The 22,500-nt window shown below is 36.1% G+C and overlaps 1 protein-coding gene across 1 annotated transcript in view; it reads left to right on the forward strand.

Moving 5' to 3' along the window:
- The window catches only part of LOC136825441 (sodium/mannose cotransporter SLC5A10-like), a 405,606-nt gene that overhangs the window by 28,701 nt on the left and 354,405 nt on the right, over positions 1–22,500 (forward strand). Inside the window, exon 3 of the mRNA XM_067081888.1 lies at positions 20,688–20,727. The gene's annotated coding sequence lies outside the window, so the exon portion shown is untranslated. The remainder of the gene's footprint in view (positions 1–20,687; positions 20,728–22,500) is intronic.

Consider the following 22,500-nt stretch of genomic DNA (forward strand, 5'->3'; position numbering starts at 1 on the left):
ACGTTGGTTAGACTAGGATACACGTGCTTCTTCATGATGATGGGCTAGAAAGTTGAAAGTGAAAGTGTGCCTTCGTACTCTCTTATCCTACTTTCTTCTTTTTTTTTTCAGGGCTTCGTTTATCGTAGACGTGAGTAAATGTCCTTAATAATATTAGCTCTCTCTCTCTCTCTCTCTCTCTAAGTTTGTATTATCAAATCCGTATGTATTCTTTTCCTATGAGTAATATTTATGTTCTCTCTCTCTCTCTCTCTCTCTCTCTCTCTGTCTCTCTCTCTCCTAAGTTTGTATTATCAAGTCCCTGTACGTACGCTTCCTATTAAAAATATTTATGTACTCTCTCTCAAGTTTGTATTATCAAATCTGTATGTATACTTTTCCTATCAGAAATATTTCTCTCTCTCTCTCTCTCTCTCTCTCTCTCTCTCTCTCTCTCTCTCTCTCTCTCTCTCTCTCTCTCTCCTCTAAGTTTGTATTATCAAGTCCTGTGTTAAAAATCTGTACCTTCCTATTAAAAATATTTATCTACTCTCTCTCAAGTCTGTATTATCAAATCTGTATGTATACTCTTCCTATTAGAAGTATTTCTGGGAGCGGTGGTTTGCAGCTTCGCTAACAATGGTAATAATGATTTAGACCCTCTTTGGAAGCTCTCAGCTGGGACATCTAATAACTTTAGGGCGAAATGAAACTTCTCCTGTCGTCGTTAGTTTATGTCTTGGGTGTTATCAAGTTTGCATTGGACGTAGCAAAGGCTCTCCAAGATAGGAGTTTTTCTTTTTATTTAAAACCTATGTCAAAGTTTTTTTTTTTTTTTTTCATCAGTGTCCTTGCGTATGTTAACAGAATCTCCGTAGCGGGGTAGTGTCGTCAGTGCACCTTTCCTTCGGCCCCTAGCTTCAGCCTCTTTCATTCCTTCGACCTAATTTGTATAATATATCTATCTATCTATGTTAACATGATATCTCAGATTATGAATAGAGTTTGACGATTGTTGGTGACACCATTCGTTGGGCGATTCTCTGTAGATGGTTTACTTCTGTTCACTTCAGCTATTCTCAATCTTACAACAAAACTAAAGCTTTTGAAACGTCTATTACCTGTGTGATTTTTTAGATGTGAATATTACTATCTCCAAAGAGTAGTGTCTTAGGATGTTGTTCTCTGTGCTAGAATCAGCTGGACTTATGACATCGAAAGGTTAGGTTCCTTTATCAATCCTTATAACTGAAGGTAATGATTTCCTTATGAAGGCTGTGAACTCATTGAATTAGGAAAAATATGCATAGAACGTCCCAGTTTTTCCTTTACAAAAATTTTTTTTTCTACCGTAAAAATGAAATATGGTTCATGGTAACATTTAGTTTTTACCATTAAATATTTTTTTAATTTTTTTGTTTTATTTATTATTATTGCAATTCATCCAATACCACAATGGTCTACATTCCAATATAAGGAGTATTTCACAATAACAGAGCAGTGGTTTGCAAAAGCTTCGTCTGGTAAAAAAATACATCAACAAGAGTAAAGATGAACTATCCAATTTAGTATTTACTTAGGTAAGCATCAAACAGCTGGGACATAATACTATGTTGTCTTACGAGGAAAAAAGGCTCTTTTCCTGTCGGTTCTTTAAATATGGAATCCAGGACTGAGGTTCATATTATTAATTTTATCAATAAAACATGATTCTAGTATTAGTCTTTCTAAAATATCACTAGATTGGTAGTTGTTTTCTTTATCTATTCAAAGAACACTTTATCACAGCCTTGGTTTTTCCTCAACTCAGGTTTGTTCTTTACCAGAAATGTTTGATACAATTGATATTTAAAAGCATCGTTTGTGTTAAATGTCTTAATTTAGTTTAAACAACTTCCTAACTGCTGAACCATAAAAACACCCCTTTGCCTTCCTTAATGCATTGTCCAAAAATAAAACGGCCTAAACAGTTAGAATTTCTTCGTAAATATACTCTATTTAGGGTCTATCTACTATTAAATACAGATAATTTAACAGATTTAATTTAACAAATGTTAATGAACAGATGATTGATGGTTAGAGAAATATTGTACATATCCATCAATTGGGCAGATTCTTTCAATAGATTAGATATAATTATTAATACATCAAGAAAAGCAATACAATCTTATTTTCTTCATTTTGAATGTTACAACAAAATCTTGAAGCATTTGAAATCGTTTTAATGTCTGATAACCAATGTGTGATTTTTTTCAAGTGAGATGACGAATATTAAACTGGAATCTCGACAAAATCAATCTAGTGATATTGAAAGTCTTAGGATCATGTTCTTGTCTATTAATATGAACATCAGTCCTGGACTTATGACATCGATAATGGAAGAATGGGATATTTAAAGAACCAACAGTGAAAAAGAGTCTCTATAATTGAAGACAACATAGTAATTACTTTTCATAACGACTGTTTGAACTACCTAATTTGAATTAGCAGAAAAGTTGATTTTTCTTGTTTGTGTATGTATTTTTTTAAACGAATGTAAACAGCATTGTTCATTTTCTCATTTGTTACTGTATCATTAAATATTGTTTTATTTTTTGTTTTATTTGTTATTATTATAGTGTTCAAATGGGTCAGTGTGGACTGTTTATTTGTACGAGGGAATATAGAAATCCACCACACCTAAACAAATAAAGTTTTAACGACCACCTACTAAGATTCATATACGTATGTATGCCTATCTGGGCAACCTTGATAAAATAGGCATGCAAGGACTACCTTTCACAATAGACATATAGAAATCAAGGCCCATTTTAGAAAAATAGACCCATTCAATATTGCTTTACCATAATAAAAATTTTATTATCGTTACTTCAACTAAATAAACATATGCAAATATTGCCTCGACTGAAAATGAAAAGAAAGATGTCTGCAGGATGAAGCTTGTATTTTTCATTGAGGGAAATTATAAGCGTCTTGTAAGAGGATGACATAGTTATAAGAAGGATTAGGATTTCCTCGAAATGACCAAAATGCTTATGAATTCAAGACTGCATCGCAAATTTAAAACCTACGAAATATGATGCCATAGTGCTGTACCGTCGTACCATGAAAATTATACACCTTACTGGTGAGGTGAAGCAGCTAACCACTGAGCCACTAACCACCACTGAACACCTTTAATGATACCATTCGAGATCGCAGATAAACTCGCAAAGTTTTCCTCTGACTAGAATTGCCATATGTGTAAAAAAAAAAGAAAAAACGCCATCTCTTGGGATATCATCATCGTACGGGGTTAGTTCCGTCTGTGCACCTCACGTGGGGCACTGTAGACATTATTCAAAGGTGCTTGCAACTTCCCTTCGGACCCTAGCCACACTAACTATTTAGCCTGATATTTTACCTTTATTCTGGCTTTCTTACTTCAATCTTGCTGTTCAACACCTCTAACAGTTACTTCTTAAGTGCAACTGTGGAACTTCACGAAGTTCCAGCTTTAGAGTTTTGTACTTCATCTCCTTAATTTTATGGATCTCTTCCTCTTGCTGTCCAACCACTCCAACTCTCTTTTCACTGTTTTTAAGCGCTGAATGACCTGAATTAACCCAGTTCTTGACTTGGCAGCCTAATTTCAAGAATCAATCAATTAGTGTATACAAACTCAGGAAGAATACTTTTAAAAGTATTAACCCTTTCATAAATAAAACAGATGACTACAAAACAAAAGATATCTACATGTAAGGCGTAGCTTTCCATGTGGGGCGAGGGGGGAGGGTTGGGCAAAGGCGTTGGCCAAGGGACATTGGGTCCTGTGAGGGGACGAGCAAGGAGGGGCAGGGGTTGTCCCAAGATGGCGAGCGGCGCCACACGTGATCCATATAATATCAATTGGATAGGTATTGTTGTTACGCCCGAGGGGAGAGCTTGCTGGCTGCGGTGAGGACGGTGGACACCTCCCCTCCTCCTCCCCTCCTCCTCCTCCTCCTCCTCCTCCTCCTCCTCCTCCTCCCCTCCCTCCCCACTCCCCTCCCTCCCTCCCCCCTCTCACCTCGTTCCCTTCCCCCTCCTCCTCTTCCCCTTCCTCCCCTGTCTTCCTCCTCCTTCTCCTCCGCCTCCCATGCTTCCCCTTCCTCCTCCATCTCTCCCCTCATCCCCTCCTCCCCTCTCTCCTTCCCCCTTCCCCTCCTCCTCCTCCTCCTCCTCCTCCTCCTCCTCCTCCTCCTTCCCCCTCCTTCCCTCCTCCTCTTCTCTTCCTCCTCCTCCTCCTCCTCTCCTCCTCCTCCTCCTCCTCCTCCTCCTCCTCCTCCTCCTCCTTCTCTTCCTTCTCCTCTTCCTCCTCCTCTTCCTCCTGCTAATCCTCTTCCTCCTCCTCCATCTCTCCCCTCATCCCCCTCTCTTTCTTCCCCTTCCTCCTCCTTCCCCGCCTCCCTCCTCCTCCTCCTTTTCTTCCTCCTCCTCCCCTTCTCCTCCTCCTCTTCCTCCTGCTCCTCCTCCTGCTCCTCCCTTCCCCTCCCTTCCTCCCCTCCTCCCCTCAATCCCCCTCCTCCCCCTCCTCCACCACTATCACCAGCAACCGCTGTCATTTTTGATTACGCTCGATAGAGCCTTACGACGGGAATTCAGTACCATTCCTATTGTAGTAAGTTGAAGGGAATGACTTAATTTATCCTTTTACGTTTTGACAGGTTGCTACGGGTTAGGTTCGATGTGCAAAATAGCCATTACTGAACGATATTATTATTATTATTATTATTATTATTATAAAGTTCTGTCTTCTTAGTATAAGAATGACAGCATGAGATTGCATTTAATGCATGAATAAGGAAATCAATTTCTGTCTCATTACGGGATCGAACCCAGGTCTCCAAAATGAAAGGCAGGGGCGTTATCAACTGACCCACACAGGTCATTAAGCAAAGAAAATGGGCAGAAATATATAGTTACGCATGAGTTAGCATTTAGGATGTGACACCAAATAAAGGTGAATACATTTGGATTTTCTCTACTTAGTCTTGCCATATGATGGGTGAAGGAATAAAATAGTAGGATCCAATCACTAAGGAATCAGTAGCCCCGCCTCTTCAGTTAGGTAAGGTTATGGGGCTAAGGGAACACAGAAGCTAGAGGAAAATGAAATATAAAGATGATGATGTTGATAATTTTAAAGAGAGATTAAGAGACAAAGGTGGGATTTCAGTCGCGAAAAAAGATAGACCTGCCCCTTGTAGGCTAGAAGAGTGTAAGCGTTGGGGAATACATAGGATGGAAGGGAGTTCCACAGCATGTCAGTACAGTAGAAACAATGAGAGAGACAGGAGCGTGCTTTCGTAAACTAAGCTACATCAATATCAATGTCCACACATTATTTACCAGTAACCCGACGTAGCTTTTAATAAACACAAACATGTCCTTGGTGAGAGAAGAGTTCGTGCTCATGTAAAGAAATGAGCTGCGGCACACGTGTACTATTTAGCACATGTATTCATATGTGTGTGTGTAAGTGCGTGTGGAAAAATTTGTACGAGAGAAGGTACGAGCAGACATTACGTAAAGCATAACCTATTTCCTAGATAATCCCTTAACTTATTACCTTCTAAAAAGACTTAGATACAGTTTACGAGACGGCAGGGTAATACTGACTTGGCATACTTCAACACGGAAGGAGGTGAAGGGGGCGGGGACGGGGGGGGGGGTCGGGTGGCGGGGAGAGTCATAACATCAAATATAACAGTTTCGTAAATCTGTTTTAATGGAACTTGGGGGTGGGTGTTGTTCGCGGGCTATAATAAGGAACTATATCGATTGTGCCTCTCTCTCTCTCTCTCTTCTCTCTCTCTCTCTCTCTCTCTCTCTCTCTCTCTCTCTCTCTTGGTTAAGTTTTAGCTTGACTATGACGTCTCCTCTTCTCTCTCTCTCTCTCTATATGTGTGTCTCTCTCCTCTTTTTTAGTTAATTTTTTTGCATCTCTCTCTCTCTCTCTCTCTCTCTCTCTCTCTCTCTCTCTCTCTCTCTCTCTCTCTCTCCTTTCCTTTCTTGGGTAAGTTTTCACCTGACTCTGCCGTCTCTCTCTCTCTCTCTCTCTCTCTCTCTCTCTCTCTCTCTCTCTCTCTCTCTCCTTTCCTTCTTAGGTAAGTTTTCACCTGACTCTCTCTCTCTCTCTCTCTCTCTCTCTCTCTCTCTCTCTCTCTCTCTCTCTCTCTCCTTCCTTCGCTAATTTTTTTTCGCATGACGCTTGACGGGGCCGTAGCACGCCATCACCATTTCGGTGAACTTTGCCTTAACTTGGCCGACTGCTCCTCCCCTTCCCCTCCCCATCTCTCTCTCTCTCTCTCTCTCTCTCTCTCTCTCTCTCTCTCTCGTTTCATTCTGCGGCGTTTTTTGATCCTCTAGGTCCTGGTCTGCTGTGGTGTCGCAGCAACACCGCGACAAACAGCATTCTTGTTGTTGTCGTTTTGTCGATGAATGATGTCAGAGCGAGCTCATCTTGTGACAGCATGGCCCGGCTTTGTTGGTGTTGGTAATGTTGTCAGGCTAAACGTGCCTTAGGACAATGAGAACCATCTTTGTTGTTGTTGGCAATGTTGTCAGGTTAAACATGCCCTACAGACAATGCGGACCATCTTTGTTGGTGTTGGTAATGTTGTTAGATTAAACATGCCTTGAAGACCATGCGGACCATCTTTGTTGTTGTTGGTAATGTTGTCAGGTTAAACATTCTTTACAGACAATAAGGACCATCATTGTTGTTGGTAACGTTGTCAGGTTAAACATGCCTTATAGACAATACTGACTGTCTTTGTTGTTGCCAATGTTGTCAGGTTAAACATTCCTTACAGACATACGGACCATCATTGTTGTTGGTAATATTGTCAGGTTAAGCATGCCTTACAGACAATGTGGACCATTTTTGTTGTTGTTGGCATTGTTGTCAGGTTAAACATGTCTTACAGACAATACGTACCATCATTGTTGTTGGTAAAACATTCCTTACAGGCAATACGGACCATCATTGTTGCTGGCAATGTTGTCAGGTTAAACATGCCTTACAGACAATTAGGACCATCTTTGTTGTTGTTGGCAATGTTGTCAGGTTAAACATTCCTTACAGACAATGCGGGATACTTTTGTTGTTGTTGGTAATGTTGTTAGGTTAAACATGCCTTACAGACAATGTGGACCATCTTTCTTGTTGTTGGCAATGTTGTCAGGCTAAGCAAGCCATATGACAATACGGGCCACCTTTGTTAATGTTAATGATACAGTAAACTGCCTTATGACAATACGGTTAATGTTAATGTTAGATTAAGCTGTACTAAACTACACGGATTACCTTTGTTCATGTTAATGTTGCAATAAACATTTTTAGTATTGATATTTGATTAAGCTGAACTAAACAACGCGGATAACCTTTGTCATGTTAGTACTGCAATAAACATTGTTCACATTATTGTTAGATTAAGCTGTACTAAATTACACGGAACGCCTCTGTTAATGTTAATGTTAGATTAGGCCTAGACAACACAGCCAACATTGATTTTGTTGTTTTATCAATTTTACTTTATGCCAACACGGGCTCTTGCTTACAAAAACAACCAGAAAGTACTGATTGAGAAGTAGAGCTTTGGGTAATAAGGGTTGAAGGAAGTTTTTCCAATACATTTAATGTTATGAGATGGCGTAACAGTGAGCAGGGTCAACAGGGTCAGCGAACCGTAACAGGATTCTCCTGGGAAGGATGGTGAATGGTAATGAGTCCTCTTGATGATAGATGTCCAGTAGAATAACGGAATAATATGGTGATGCAAGGACATCTCTCGTATCCCACGTTATATTTTTGTCATATATATATATATATATATATATATATATATATATATATATATATATATATATATATATATATATATATATATATAATATATATATATATATATATATATATATATATATATATATATATATATATAATATATATATATATATAATATTTGAAATATATATATATTTATAAATATATACTATTTTATATAAAAATATATAAATATATATATATATTTATGTAATTATATATTATTTTGACAAATAGTTTCTTTTGTATATTTTAGAAAGAAAACTATTTTTGACAAAAAAATGTAATATATTTTCTTTATGTATATATTATTTTATACAAAATTATATATAAAATAATATATATATATATATATATATATATATATATATATATATATATATATATATATATATATATATATATATATATTAACATATATTTTGTATTTTGTACGTATAATTTTGTGGTTCTAAAATATACAAAAAAATATATGAACTGAAGTAATTACATAAAGAAAAAACTTTTTACATTTTTTTGTCAAAATAGTTTTTTGTAAATACCGTATTTCAAAATTGTTAGCCATTTTTTGTCAAAATAATTTCCTCCGCAAATACTGTATTTCAAAATTGATGACCGCATTTGTTGTGACGCCGGTTCGCAAAGTTCGCAAAGTTAATCAAATCATACCCTTCCACCGGCCGATACCACCATGCAGCATCAACAGCAGCGCCGCGGATTCACTGCGGCAGGATTTGTAACTAACTTTTCGCAGGTGAGGCCGTAATTTGATTGCCTGGCGTCATGCACCTGTTATGGCATAACGCCGCTCGTCATTATCATAACCTGATACGGACATGGCGTGTTAAGATTTTCAAGTGAAAGGATGATAAGCCGCCGTCAGACCGTGCTTGCGCTTATTGACGTTGTTGTGTTAGACGATGTTTGGGTGTTTTTATCAATTAGTCATCTGGACTCTTGGATTTAGGTGCATCATATGGGAAATACCGGTTAATGTTTGTATTTTTTATATATTTATTTATCTGAGTGTCATAAACTGCCTTAGTTTCTCAGTGGTTTAACTTCTTGTAACTTCTTGTGACTCATCTCCAGATGAGAATTCGGTTCTCCCTATTATCCCTTTCGTTTCCTTGGGCCAAATAAGGACGAATAGTTGCCCGCCCCGTCGGCTTTAGCTAGATAGATATTATATCTTTAGTCCCTTCAAAAGACCCGTTGGCTTCTTTGAGTTTCTTGGTATCCGGATTTTGATACAAGAAAATATTGCAAGGATACGGGGATGTTGTCTGTTAGTTTCTGTGAAGAATTATGAGTTTCTGTGAAGAATTATGAATATGTAAATACTGAATGATAAAATAAAAAGAAAATAATTGAGAAGGAAGCTGATATGCAAACAGATAAATAATTAAATAGAAAACAGTGGCATGTTACGTTACAGGATAATTTTAGAGTGAAAATCTACTTTATTTTTTTATAGTAGAATATACAGTAGAGTCACGAGACCTACTGTATTTTCTTCTGTAATTCTTTTATAATAGAAAATACAGTAGTCTCGTCGATGAATTTTCCATTCAAAAAATCTATTCTGTAACGTTACATGCAAGTGTTTTCCATTGAATTGTTTTTCTATTGGTATATCTCTTCCTTTCTAGATTAATTTTTTTTTTCAGTTTTATCATTCTGTATTTGCATACTTGCTTACTTATTCTTTTTTTGTTCTCGTGTTCATTTACCATCTATATTTATTATCGTGTTCATTTATCATCTGAATTTAATATCGTATCCATTTGCCATCTGAATTTATTTTCTTATTCATTTGCCATCTGAATTTATTTTCTTATTCATTTGCCATCTGAATTTATTATCATATTAATTTACCATCTGAGTTTACAATCGCATTCATCTACCATCTAAATTTATTCTGGTGTTCATTTAGCATCTGTATTTATTCTCGTATACATTTGTCATCTGAATTTATTGTGGCATTCATATACCATCTGAGTTTATAATCGTGTTCATTTACCGTCTGAATTTATTCTCGTATTCGCATACCATCTGAATTTATTCTCTTAATCATTTTCCATCTGAATTTATTCTCGTATTCGTTTATCATCTGAATTTATTCTCATATTCATTTACCATTTGAGTTTATCCTCGTATTCATTTACCATCTGAATTTATTCTTGTATTCATTTTCTATCCTGAAATTTATTATGGCATCCATATACCATATGAATTTATTATCGTATTTGTTTTCCATCTGAATTTATCATACCCATTTGTGATCTGAAATAATTTAACAAATTCATTTACCGAATTTATTCTCGTGTTCTTTTACCATATGTATTTATAATTGCATTAATTTACCATATGAATTTATAATTGTATTGATTTACCATTTGAATTTATTCTGGTATTCATATATCATCCGAATTTATTCTCGTATGCATTCACCACCTGAATTTATTCTCGCATTCATTTACCATATGAATTAATAATTGTATTCATTTACCATATGAATTAATAATGAATTTACATATTTTGTTAATTCATATTTATAACCATCTAAAATTTAATATGTTATTCATTAACCATCTGAGTTTATCATCGTGTTCATTTACCGTCTAAATATATAATAGTACTCATTTACCATCTAAAATTCTCGTACTCATTCCCCATCTGCATTTATTCTCTTATTCATTTACCATCTGAACTCTCTTCTCCGACTTGCGTGATCGTCACACCCCCCTCAGAGCGAGCGAACGATCCAGGCGCGAGAGAGCCTTTAGCTCCGAGACGTCAGGGCGGCGACTCCTCCTCCTCCTCCTCCTCCTCCTCCTCCTCCTCCTCCTAACTCGATTCTTCTTATGAGGAGTCAGGCCTGACCTCGTTCGCCCTCCTAATTGTCTCTTCTGCGTTAGGCTCTGATGACGAAAGCGGACGTGCTCCTCGTCTCACGGTGTCAGGAGGGGGGGAGGGCCCATATCAAGATTACGTTCGCTGATGCGTTTATTTACTAATGCAGTGGCTTAGTTTAGCCCTAGTAGGGTGTTTTTGTAATCTTGTTTTTCTGGGTCAGGGTTGCTATAGGTTGAGTTTAGTGGAAGGTGAATAGTATAAAATTCGTCTCCAAAGCGAGGGAAAGGAGCTTGTTATGATATACGTAGTACTTGATTATTGATACTGGTTTATTAATGTATCACTCAGTTTATGATATATTACTTGATTATTGATACTGGTATATTTATGGATCAGGCAGTGTCTTAGTTTAGCTCAAGATGGAAAGGTGAAGTCAGCTGTTAATGCTAAGGAAAGGTTTTATTAAGGGTTATTTATTTTTATAATTATGTAAAAAATCAGCATTACTGTTGGCTGAGTTCAGCTGGAGCGGAATATTATAATACTCGTCTACAAAGCAAGGAAAAGGAGTTTTTCCATGACGTTATAGTTCTTAATTATTGATACCAATCTAATATGTATTTATTTTCTCGATCAGTGTGACGCAGTGGCTTAGTTCATTTCAGTAAGACAGGATAAAAAAACTCATTAAATCGAGAGAAAGGCTTTTTGGGAGAATAGTTTTTTATGTGTTTGTTGTTTTCGTAAACGGTATTACTCGTGGCTTAACAAACCTTAGGTGGGATCAAGGTCCTTTCAGTATACTCTGAGTATATTTGAAGGACCTTGGGTGGGATAGGATAAAGCCCATCGCTGCGGTAGGAGAAAGGTTAGTATATATAGCCATATTTATTGTTTTTCTGAATGCAAAAAAGTAGAAAATGAAACGCTATAAGGGAACATCTGCAGACCCACTTGCTTATACATTACAAGGGAGGAGGATGGGGCATACCATTTGATTAATGCCCCATTTAATAAGTAAAAAAAAAAAAAAAAACAAGTAAACAATGCGTAGAATTTTCTTCGGCGCAATCGAGTTTTCTGTACAGCCGCTACAACGTATAATCAAGGGCACCGAAAATAGATCTATCTTCGGTGGCCTCGGTATAATGCTGTATGAGCCTCGGCCCATGAAACTTTAACCACGGCCAGGTGGTGGCCTATCCTATATCGTTGCCAGAATCACTATTAAGGCTAACTTTAACCTTAAATAGAATAAAAACTACTAAGGCTAGAGGGCTACCATTTTGTATGTTTGATGATTGGAGGGTGGATGATCAACATACCAATTTGCAGCCCTCTAGCCTCAGTATTTTTTAAGATCTGAGGGCGGACAGAAAAAGTGCGGAGAGAATAAAGTGCGGACGGACAGACAAAGCCGGCACAATAGTTTTCTTTTACAGAAAACTAAAATGAAGGACTTTCTGATCGATTGATTTCATACTACAAAAATTGTTTACAAAAAAAAAAAAATTTTCCATCTTCCGCTTCTGAATATTGGTATCAATAAGCGCCTTTATTTCCTAGAATTAAAGAGTAATTTTGAGTAATTTCCTAAATACGAGACATTTATGATAATATTATTCGAAACGATGGCGGGTTGCAAATTAAATCCGATGCACGATCGTCAAGAATAGGTCGTTATATCTATAAATTAGAGCAATAAACTTATTTATTTCTTTCGTGCAAGGCTTTGAAGGTGCAGCTACCAATAATCTGCAACAATTACGATGATCCAGCATCGTTTGTGAGTTCCAAAATAGGAAAAATAGATATATAATTTTTAAATCAAAGATTATGTGATTTTGAGAACTCATGAAGACTAAATAAAACCTGGACGTGATCGGCGTCCTTCGAAGGAAAAATAAATATTTTAATATTTTGATTTAAAACTCAGTCTTCAGCCGAACTCTTCAAATTAAGTGAATTAAATAAAACCTGGACGTGATTGGCGATCTTCGAAGGAAAGAGAAACATTTTAATATTTTGATTTAAAAACTCAGTCTTCAGCCGAAATCTTCATATTAAATTAATTAAAATAAATAAAACCTGAGCGTGATTGGCGATATTCGAAGGAAAAATGAATATTTTAATATTATGATTTGAAAACTCAGTCTTCAGCCGAAATCTTCAAATCAAATAAATTAAAACAAATAAAACCTGGACGTGATTGGCGATCTTCGAAGGAAAAATAAATATTTTAATATTTTAATTTAAAACCAGTATTAATATTCAGTCTTCAGCCGCACTCTTCAAATTAAATGAATTAAGATTTAGGCTGTGTCAAAATGAAGTAAAGTTTTTAAACAAACATCAACGTAAATACTCAATCCAATTACAAACAACTATAACCTATGTATAGAAAATAGTTTAAAACCCAGACAAGATTGAGAGTATATGAAGGAAATATGATATTTTAAATGTAGTGTTCGAGTTTAAAAATTTATTTTCTCCTGTCAGGTTTCGTTCCTGTTACTGTACCTCCTTTCATATTCTCTTTCTTCCATCTTACTTTCCACCATCTCTTGACAATTGATTCATAGTGGAACTGCGAGGTTTTCCTCCTGTTACACCTTCCAAGCCTTTACTGTCAATTTCCGTGTCAGCGCTGAATGACCTCATAGGTCCCAGTGCTTGGCCTTTGGCCTAAATTCTATATTCAATTTAATTCTGTTCATATCACTTACTTTGCTAGGAGTTTTGTTTTGAGCTACAATAAAAATGTCGAATAGTTTAAAATAGTGCAGTTGTGGAATCTTTTGATATCCAGATGTTTAATCATTCCTGCTGTTTACTTACGTTTCCTGATTTCAGGCGTGTCGGGTTTATTTACTATTCCGTCATATTTAATTATTTATTCACCTTCTCTTATAATATGTCTCTCTCTCTCTCTCTCTCTCTCTCTCTCTCTCTCTCTCTCTCTCTCTCTCTCTCTCTCTCTCTGTAGACTAATTTCCCTGTGGGGCCTCTTGCGTCTATGGTCTGTTGTCTCTGTTCGTAAAGGTTTTCAGCTGAAGATTTAAGAAGATTTAAAGAAAACAAGTAAAAAAAAGCGCCGAAGTTTCTCCGGCGCAAACGAGTTTTCTGTACAGCCGCTACAGTGTATAATCAAGGCCACCGAAAATGGATCTATCTTTCGATGGTCTCGGTATAATGCTGTATTAGCTGCGGCCCTTGAAACTTTAACCACGGCCGAGTGGTGGCCTGTCCTATATTGTTGCCAGACGCACGATTATAGCTAACTTTAACCTTAAATAAAATTAAAACTACTGTGGCTAGAGGGCTGTAATTTGTTATGTTTGATAATTGGAGGGTGGATGATCAGCATATCAATTTACAGACCTCTAGCCTAAGTAGTTTTTAAGATCTGCGTGCGGACAGAAAAAGTGCGGACGGGCAGACAAAGCCGGCACATTAGTTTTATTTTAAAGAAAACTAAAAAAAGGAAACAGAAAAAACAAAATTTAAGCGAATTTCAGCTGAAGATTTAAAAAAAAAATAAAGAAAGAAAAACAAACTGTAAGCGAACGCCTCAAGGCAAATTACAGTCTCGATGTCAGTCCATTTTGTACCTTTGTCCGCGTCGCATTCCGTCGATAAAGATCTCGTCCAAAGCGATGGCACAAAGGGTATCTATTTATCATATATTGATTGTTATGTCGTCATGATTGCTTTGATGACAATAGGCTTTGTGCTCCCTGTGTTTCATGGCGGGCCTGCCGCCCTGTCGCCCCCCCCCCCATCCCTCCATCCTTAAGCTCTCTCTCTCTCTCTCTCTCTCTCTCTCTCTCTCTCTCTCTCTCTCTCTCTCTCGTTAATGATTTTTCGTGTTTTATAAAAAGTAATGAAGTAATAACCGTTTAATGAATAGATAAATGAACAATTACACACGTAAATTTTATGCTCATTATATACTGCATTTATATAGACGTATACACACGTACATATATATATATATGTATATATATATGTGTGTATGTGTTTGTATATATATACACAGATAATACGTCTGCACACACACACACATATATATATATACACATGCATACGTCTGTATGTATCCCCCAAATTTAAGAAAGTTGGACCACATGTTATTACTCCGAAGCTATGATGCGCATCTCTCATAGTTCAATTTCTGGAAGCGCAAATTGACTGGCGAGTCGTGTAATTTTAGGCAACTCTTGAAGGGACAAAAACTGGCAGTTTCCCAGGCTATTCTTGCAGTTTATAGCCTGTCAAAAGATGCCTGTGGTTTAGGCGAAAAAAATATATATTTGTGGTAATGGACTGAAAATGATTGTGGCTTCGAGGAAAAATAAAAACCATCTTTTGTAATTGTTTTCTAAAGATGCTTGGGGTTCAGGAGAAAAGCAACATTTTGGTAGTTTTCTGGAGCTGCTTACGAGTTAACAGATAAGGCTTCTATGGTAATTGTTTTATTACTCATCGCAGTTTAGCGGAAATTGAGTATCGATGGTTACTTCCTGACAGCTAAGGAACTGGTCTGGAGGTTCTCGTGGTGTAAAGGAAAAAGCATTTATGAAGCATTTTTACGTGGTTTTACGAACACTTGCTAAAGTGAATAATTCTTCCAAACCTTCCGATAACTATTGAAACTTCGCTTCGAATTTGTATGCTTTCGCATCATCAGATTTGGTTTATCTGTGTGTTGTCTGCAAATCTTTTATTTATATATTTACTTTTTTAAATTCGAGTTGCCTTACTGGAGCTCTTCATCACCAGGGATGTTAGTTCATTTTCATAGCGATTTCAAGAGAAATTCTGCGACGCATTTGTCTTTTAAGTGTTACATATTGCTTTCGAAATCATGTAGAATACTATAAAATGTCTATTTTTGAATAGGCTAGGTCTGCAATAAATGCGAGATAGATTAAAAGGAAAAAGATTATAGTAAAGTACAAATAAAAAGTAAAACAACAGAACTGATAGGAACAGACAAATGGAACCCAGAACATTACCACATAACGGCGTTAATGTTATTGTTCACTTTCCATTTCATTAATGTCGTTATCATTAGTCGCTACTAAGCTCCCTACCATTAATAAAAAAATAAAACCCTTGAACCCCATAGAACAAATATATATATTTTTCGTAGGGCCAGGAAGACCAGTAGTTTAATTTTTATTGCTTGTAAAATGTTTCCACCTAACCGTTGTCATGCACTTGTTTTTCTCTCATTCGTGACATACTTGGAGTAATATAGTTAACGCAAAAGAGGTCTTTTTCATATCGTAGTGTAGGTTTGATTACTTGCATAATATTTTACCAGAGACAAGTCACCTTAACCAGATCCCTTACATCCAACGAACTTTGGTACGAACGCCAGATTCTTCGAGCAGGAATAACCTGAATGGCCAAAGGCAGAGGTGGCGTTTTGGAAGAATGATGAACTTAATATATTCATCTTCTGAAGTTCTGGAAATCGAGCTCCTCACACGTTCGCGCACACACACACACACACACACACACACACACACACACACACACACACACACATATATTTATATATATATATATATATATATTTATATTTATATATATTTATATTTATATATTATTGTCCATCATACGATTCACCCCATCTTGGAGGGATGGTACCAGAATGGTACGGATATCTATTTATTCAGGAAGTCTTTCGGGATGAAGTTGCTATCTCAGTGTTATTTTACTTGCCCGTAACAGACGCTGGTACACATTTACTGCCGGGTTTACTGGTGTGAGATCGCCACACACACACACACGTGTATGAATATATGAATATATGTATATATGTATATATATATATATATATATATATATATATATATTGCCCTGGAACCTTTGATTAAAATGTTCATATTCTTCGCCAAAGAAGAACACGCCATAATAATCATTAATGATACTAGGAACTAAACTGACAATCCTACCCAGAGAGAGAGAGAGAGAGAGAGAGAGAGAGAGAGAGAGAGAGAGAGAGACTCTGACTTCTGCGAAGGATTCTGAATTTGGTTACGGGTCACACGGTTGCCAAGGAATGCCTAAATCTCGACGCCTCCCCTTCACTCGCCCCCCCTCCCCCTCCCCCCTCCCCCTCCCCCGAGGGCGGCTGCCCAAGCGACCAATATATATCGCCGCTGTCTGTCTATCCTCTGCCGTAATTGCATTCCGACACATCGCCTTTGCATACCGCGATGACGTCAGCCCTCTCCCCGGGGCTGTATCGACGAGTATCCGCAGCCTACCGTCCAATTCGTTTTGCCTTAAAACAAAAACTGTTGGTTACAAAAACTGAAATAAACGGTTACCAGATTAAAATGTTAGGAAAAATTTAACTTGAGTCTTTTCAGGGTCATATATGGTTACGTAGACAAACGAAACATTAATACAAATATTTTACTGAATAAAACAATAGCATTATTAGCAGATTAATAAGTATATTATTCATTTTCATTTCTTAATATCTGTGGTATTATTCTTTCGATGGTGGTTAAAATAATGCACATGATTTTTCACAAAGACGTAATTTTAATTACACTCTGTACCTGAGGGAATTCATTTTTCTGTGGAATATTTATTTGAAAATTAGCATTGTTATTCACCAGACTGTGTCCGTGGGATTAGGATTTAGATTATCGTGAAGAGCAAAAAAAAAAAAAAGAAGAAACCCAGCACTGTGTGATGTATTGTTATGAAAGGCGGATCGTATGTAAAAGAATCATTGGGTACAAAATCAAGTAAATTTATAATACAGGCACTAACTTCGCTCTGCAATAATCCCAATAAAACCTAAGCGAACCTTTGTAAGTTTACAGTTGCATTCATCTTTGCAAAATAACAGCTTACAGCTGGAAAATTGTAAGGGTATTTTATAAAGAATGTTACATTAAGCAAGACTGGCTTATTTCTGAAAAACCGTCAATTGAAACTATATTTATAGACGATCTTGAAGCAAATTATATATCTCTGTGCAAACTACTAGTTATATAGTTTGTTCTTAGTTTGCTTTGTTAGAAAGTTACGACCTTCTTCAATTCCCATTTTTTTCTTGCAATAACGCTGGCAATTCTCTCTTAACGGCGGCGTCATTGACATGGTATATGACGTCAGGTATTCATTAATCAGTGAAGCGTCCTGTTAACACCATTTCACACATCACACTCGGGTCAATAGTTACATTGGCTCGATGTTGAAATATCTCGCATTTCACTGTAGGTAGTAATATGTGTAGTTTTATAATGAACGAGTTTACGAGTTTAAAACCTTTTAACTGTGGTATTTGTGTGAAGAGAACTTGAGACCTCATTTCATAAGTAGCATGGCTTATGAAGATCTGGAGGATTTTACTTTTTATACATTGCGCACTTGTTGTCATTGACTTTTTTGTTTGAGGGAGATTGATTGTTAGTTTTCTGAAGCCCCATCTACTTTTGAGGAAGAGGATACATTGTCAGAATACCAATGATCGCAGTTTTCTTGGTACTTTGAGGTGCAAACTTGCTGTCTGTATAACTATTTACTTTCATTATTTCGTTTTTATTATGAAAGTGAGCGAAACAGGGTAAAAACCGATCAAATATGATGTTACTTAATATGTTTTCTAAAACTGGAGGATATGAAAGACCAGATTGTAAGAAATTCTGTCATAATGGAAAGGACGAATGAATGATTAGGTCGATTGATTAGCTAGTATGCAATTATCATTAGGTGCCGTATATTAGTAGACACTGAAATGCGTGTGAGGTTCCTGTGTAAAGGTAATTTCATTCACCAATATTCCCTGAAGCTGTCAGAATTACATGCATTTATTTTACGGGCTTTTTTATGTTCTATGCTTTGTTCGAGAAAGATTGCCCGAACTTGGGATCAGTTTTGTGAAAAGCTGTTGGATGGTAACGGATTAGGGAAGACACGAGAGACTCTGCTCCCAAAAAATCCTCATATATAAAGACATTCTTATTCGTATGTACTCTCGTCCCGTCTTGTCACCTTTGTTTGTTTTGACAGACTCTCCCCTCGACTCGAATTCGGTCCGTCAGAAGGACTTGGCGCATTTGCCGGTTGCACTTTATATAATTTCCTTGAATACTGTAAATTATTCTGTGATGTAACACGAACATACTTGACACAATTGGAAATATTCCTATCCAAAAAAATGCAGTAGATAATCGAAATGTTTCATTTTTAGACTTCAGTTATATACTGCAGTTTTTGGATAGGAATACGAACATATTAAGGAACTGAAAGTGGATCTGAATAGTTTCAATACCACTGCAGCCACAACTGCTTGTATCAACTACCAAAAAATGTAGATGGTAATTAAGTCAGTTTGCTTGTGATTTTAGGTGTGGTAACCATTTGGGTGTGTCAGCTCTGTCGAACCAAGTAGACCTTAGTGCAGCGTTGTTATAAAGAAGCATGCTGTTTATGAGGTCCAGTTCGAGAGAAATCGTCGCATGTGTTTACGTTTACTAAGAAGCACGAGACCCGTTTTCACGTTAGGACGATCGCTCCACCAGCTAGAAGTGACCCGGATTCGATTCCGGAGCGGGCCGGAACAGATTAGGAACGTTTAGTTTAATCTCACTTTAATGCTGTTTACCTACTGTGAATCGTGTACATGGTAATTAGTCGACTGCCCTAGTTAGGTTTTAGTTAGGAGTAAGGTAACTGAAATACTGACACTTTCTGGAGCCAGCCCTTTAAAGGGAAAGGATGTATTTCGATTTTATATATATATATATATATATATATATATATATATATATATATATATATATATATATATATATAATGTTTGTGTGTGTGTGTGTGTGTGTGTTTTGTGTGTGTTTGTGTTTGTGGTGTGTGATGTGTCTGTAATATATATATATATATATATATATATATATATATATATATATATATATATATATATATATATATATATATATATATATATATATATATATATATATGTGTGTGTGTGTGTGTGTGTATGTGTCTGTATATATATACACATATAAAAATACATACATACATGTCTGCCTGTGTATTTTGCAAACACCTACATGTAAGTATGAGCGTTGTTTGCGCAACACCATACCTTAATATCTGTGAACATAGGCTCGCCATGTAACACAGACCGCCTCGTATGCTGGGAGCATCAAAATCCACCAGGAACCGAGGCGTAAAATAAATAAACGAATCCGTCTTTAAAGATGGCGTTGTACGGTCTGTGGAAATCTCATCATCATTTCGGCTCTATTGTCGGGGGTTCGTGTCTGGGAGAGATTCCCTTCGGTGGAATGGATAGGGTAAAGGGAAAAAAAGAAAGGGGGAGGGGGGATGGGGAGGGGAGGGAGGAGGAGGAAGGCCTGGATAAAAAAGAAAGAAAATAAAGCAGCGGCCTGCTTGCAAAATTGCTCGTGTGGTACCCGAGAGATTTGCTGCAATGCATCAGAGAGGAAGTGGAGGAGGGAGAAGGAGGAAAGGGAGGGAGGAGGGAGGTGGAGGAAGGGAGGTGGTGGTGGAGAGGAAGGGAGGAGATGGTGGAGTCGCATGGGAGATGGTGAGGGGGAGGGGGTAGGGAGGGAGTGGAGGACGAGACGCGACTCGAATGCAGAACATAAGCAGTTTTCTCTTATATAACTTTTTATTTTTATTTTTTGTAGAGATTAAATTAAATTAACGACTTTTAGTATTGATTCTTGATCTAATAGAGATCGTTGAATCCGCAGTATTAAAGTAATGGGTGATAAATTATTGTTGATATATATTTCACAACCAAATTTCATATGTAAGACGAATGGTAGTGAGTGATTCTTTTTTACTTTTAGGTATTTCCTATTCATCTTATATTTATTTTATATAACAGTAAAGCGCAATTGATCTTATGTCTTTAAATACATCAAGTAATGCCAGATAAACTGATTGATTTTATTTCTATTTGCAGTAATAAAAACATCACTTCTTTCCATTGCAGAATTCTACGAACACCGGAGTCTTTGCAGAGGAGGAAAAGGGTAAGGAAAATTTATCAATTATTTTATTTTTTCTATAAAACTCAGAAACTTACAAAGATTAGGTTTTCGCCATTTTGTTATTGATTCCAGTGATGCAGTTATTTGCGGTATATAAGGAAAAATTGTTTCACCATTTCTTTTTTTTTTTTTTTAAAGTTGATTAAATTGATTGATTTCTGTGTGAACTAAAGTTATTTAATTATTTTCTTAATGTTATACATAGAGCCGTTTGCAAACAAATTAGCTTCTCAGTGACGGGATCATTTTTTAAAAATCGTATCGTTTCCCAAGACGTAAAATGTTGAAATTCGGGAAAATAAACGATTTTGATCACAACAGAAACGAGTGCCTCCTTCGGCTAAAAATATATCTTTCGTTATATATGACCAAGCATGAAAATGGCTAAGAATCTGTTCAGTGTAGAATAAACATATATTTTAGGAAACTCAAACGAACACACTCCGTAGGGGGATAGTACCGTCAGTGCACCTAATACGGTGCACTGTAGACATTACCTAGTCTTTAGAACTTGCAGCGTCCCTTCATCCCCCCATAGCTGCAGCCCTTTTCATTCCATTTACTATACTTCCGTTCAAATTCTCTTTCTTCCATCTGACTTTCCAGCCTCTCTAACAATTGTTCCATAGTGCAACTGCTTTGACGCTTTCCTCCTGTTACACCTTTCAAACCTTTCCACTCTCAATTCCCTTTCAGCGCTGAATGACCCCCATAAGTCCCAGCGGTTGGCCTTTGGCCAAAATTTCACGTCCCTTTATGTTCCTCAAACGAACATAAGGAACGATAATGATAATGGTATCGTGATATAATATTGCAATAAGTACTACTTTATTGCTATAGTCGTTACCTTAAAATCGTGCACAGATGTTTTATTAAAAGAATAAGTCATATAAGGTACCTTTTGGATATTTTCTTTTAATTTACATTTAAATTTTACGTGCTGTAAGTTATCGTGACATTAATTAATAATAATAAAAGATGAAAAGATTTTTGATGGTGCATTATATAATACACACACATATATATACATATATATATATATATATATATATATATATATATATATATATATATATATATATATATTTGTATATGTATGTGTATATATATATAGTATATATATGTATGCATATATGTATATATATGAAGGGCATATTTTTATAAATAAGTTTTGGGCCAGAATTTTACATTCTTTATTTACTGTAGGTTTATGTACGGTTTCATTCTGAGTATACGAGCAAGAGGGGAGGTCATTAAAAGGAGTAGGATAATTACAATGAGTTTCGAATTTTCCTTCATATTAGTAGGTCATATTGTTGTTTTTTAAGAGAAATTTGATAATTAAATTGACAGACATTTCATGAAAATGACTCTAGTATTAGTATACAAGGTTTAAACTATAATAATAATAATAATAATAATAATAATAATAATAATAATAATAATAATAATAATAATAATAATAATAATAATAAATAATAATAATAATAACAGGAATAGGAAAGATCTTGTATGAAATAAATTCCATTGATGCTGCTATTCTTTTTAATAATAATAATAATAATGTGAGAAATAAAAATCCACAATTATATAGTAAATATATTACTATGTAAAAAACCAAAGACTTTCGAACACCTGAACGGTGTTCCTCATCAGTGTTAACGTTTTTTTTTTTTTTTTACATAGTAATATATTTACTCTATAATTGTGGATTTTTATTTCTCAGATTGTTTTTCACGAAATTGTGAATCTATT

Source organism: Macrobrachium rosenbergii, chromosome 37, assembly GCF_040412425.1.
Source record: "Macrobrachium rosenbergii isolate ZJJX-2024 chromosome 37, ASM4041242v1, whole genome shotgun sequence".
NCBI classification, from domain to species: domain Eukaryota; kingdom Metazoa; phylum Arthropoda; class Malacostraca; order Decapoda; family Palaemonidae; genus Macrobrachium; species Macrobrachium rosenbergii.